Here is a 2,373-nt window from a genome sequence, read left to right on the forward strand (position 1 = left end):
CTCTGTCTCGCTTTCTCTCCGGCCTGCGACCGTCCGCCCGCTTGCCGCCTCCTCCTTCTCTTCTCCTTCCCAACCCACCCCCCCACCCCCCCCCAGCAATCGTCGCCTGCGCTCCCTCCCCTCCCTCCGGCCCGAGCAGCCTGCCTCAATCGGCCACGACCGGACGAATGTTGTGGTTCGCCCGCTCTCCCTCCTCCGGGGGAGAACACCACAAACAACAGCGCGGGGCGGGGCCTGGGAGTGTCCCAACGTTCGAGGCCCCGCATTCCGCGACCGCTGATTGGACGTCGCGCCTCTCCGCCAGAGCTCTGGCGCATGTATGGATGTTCGATTCGAATCCCCGAGTCTCCGAGGCTGTTACTGTTGCTCTTTTTTTCCCTTTACCCCCGCCTCCCTCCGGCCTAGTCCATTGGAGGAGGCTTGAGCTGTCGGGCTCCCCGGGCATTGGCTGTTTGCTGTGTTTTGGCTTCTGGGGTCCGTGGTTGGCTGTAACTTGGCAGTTGGGGAGGAGCGGCCGGTGCTGATTGGCCATTCGTGCTCCTGTTTGAACTCAACTTGAAAACCTTGAGTGTTTGCTGATTGGCTGAAGTCCTTCTGTTTTCTGTTGTAGGAATGGGGCTGGTGTAGCCAAGTTCATTCATTACTTCATTGAAACTGAACATGTTGCTCAGCTGGAAAAGCAAGCCTGAGTGGGTTTGACTCATTTCCTCTGGAAGATGTGGTCATCTCAAGAAACAGAATTATCAAAATAGAAAACAGAGTTGTTGCAGCTGCTCAAATCACAGTCGTATACGTTTCAAGACTCTCCCACTGTTTCCTTTTTGCTAATTTTTAGAACTTTGATCTCAGTAAGTGTAAAACAATAAGAATTTACAGTGAATATTGTAAGTAATCTACTGATGCACTGGATGAAAAAATATTTTTTTCTCAGACTTTGGAACTGAGGTTTGTTTTGTTTGTTTTCGTGGACAAACCAAAGCTTTAATTTCCTTGACTATTAAAAGAAAAAAGACATTCATTTATACAGGGCTGTAACTGCTATCATGTCCTATTCAAACAAACGAAATCAATGTGATCTTAAGGACTTTGTGTTTGGGTTGTGGGAGAAAGGAATAGAAGTTTGATATGCTTATCGCTTTGGCCTATGATGGGGGTGGAGCACCTTTTTTACAAGGAGCCCTTGCCCTAAACTCATACAGAACTGGATTCAGTCCTACAGAAGTGCTGATCTCTAAAAAGAGGGGATCCGACTATTCAAGCTTTCTTTGGCTCATTATGGTTTCCTCCCCTAGAATTCTGGGGAAATTTTCTCTGTTTGTATTTGGCTCATTTCCAGGATCTCCCCAAAAAGTGCCTTCTAGAGAAGATACTAAATGTACAAAGTAGCAGACATCAAGTATATTGTTCAATTGTGTCCAACTCTTCATAACCCTTTTTGGGTTTGGGGGAGAGGGGGGCAAAAATCCTGGAATAGTTTGCCATTTCCTTGTCCAGCCAGATGAGGAAATTGAGGCCAACAGACTTAAATGACTTGCCCAAGGTCACACATCTAATAACTGTCTGAGGCCAGATTTGAACTCAAGAAAATGAGTCTTCCTGACATTCTATCTACCTTACCACCTTGTTGCTGCATAGAGGATATCAAGTATAGGATAAGAATTTATTTCCTGTCACAAAAGGAATGCTTAAAACACAAAAGACCCATAAACTTGAATTGACAAATGTTTAAAAAACAAAACTATAACCCCAGTGTTCCCCATGCACTCTCAGGGGTGTTTGGAAAGTCTGAGCGAGGCAGTTAAATATTCTGAGGACTCAGGGAGGCCCATAACAGATATAGCAACACATATTGCCTATTATAATCTCCTCAGAAGTAAAAGCTCCCTTGTGAGACTACTGAATAGGTTGGATTTTCCTCTCATTTTGTACTAGAGCAACTTGGGGTCTAGATTTTCTGGCCAACCTCTAGCACACAGATCATTCTGGTGACAATCTTCTTTAAGAAGGTTGTAGCTATAGAAAGCACCTCCTACTCTAACCAACTTCCAGGAATTACCACCCTCTTTTCCTTGTGAATTAGCAACCAAGGGAGAAACATCTATCTCAGAATTGCTCTTCAGTTACCTGCATTCAAGAAAAGAAATTCAAACCAGAAAAAACATCTAAGGACTTGATATCCATGCTTAGACTCAGGTAGACTTACCAGCGTGCAGATATAGTTGTCAGAGTGAGGGAAAGAGAGAAATCTATCAGGAGGTCCAAAGAAGAGTGTATTGGAATCCTAAGTCGCAAATTGAAAAGAGCAAGAGTGGAAATCATTTTTCCTATTAAAGCCTACTGAATGTGAAGCTCTTTCTGCTCAATCATTAGTCA

The sequence above is a fragment of the Gracilinanus agilis genome, chromosome 4, assembly GCF_016433145.1.
Source record: "Gracilinanus agilis isolate LMUSP501 chromosome 4, AgileGrace, whole genome shotgun sequence".
In the NCBI taxonomy this organism is placed as follows: Eukaryota; Metazoa; Chordata; class Mammalia; order Didelphimorphia; family Didelphidae; genus Gracilinanus; species Gracilinanus agilis.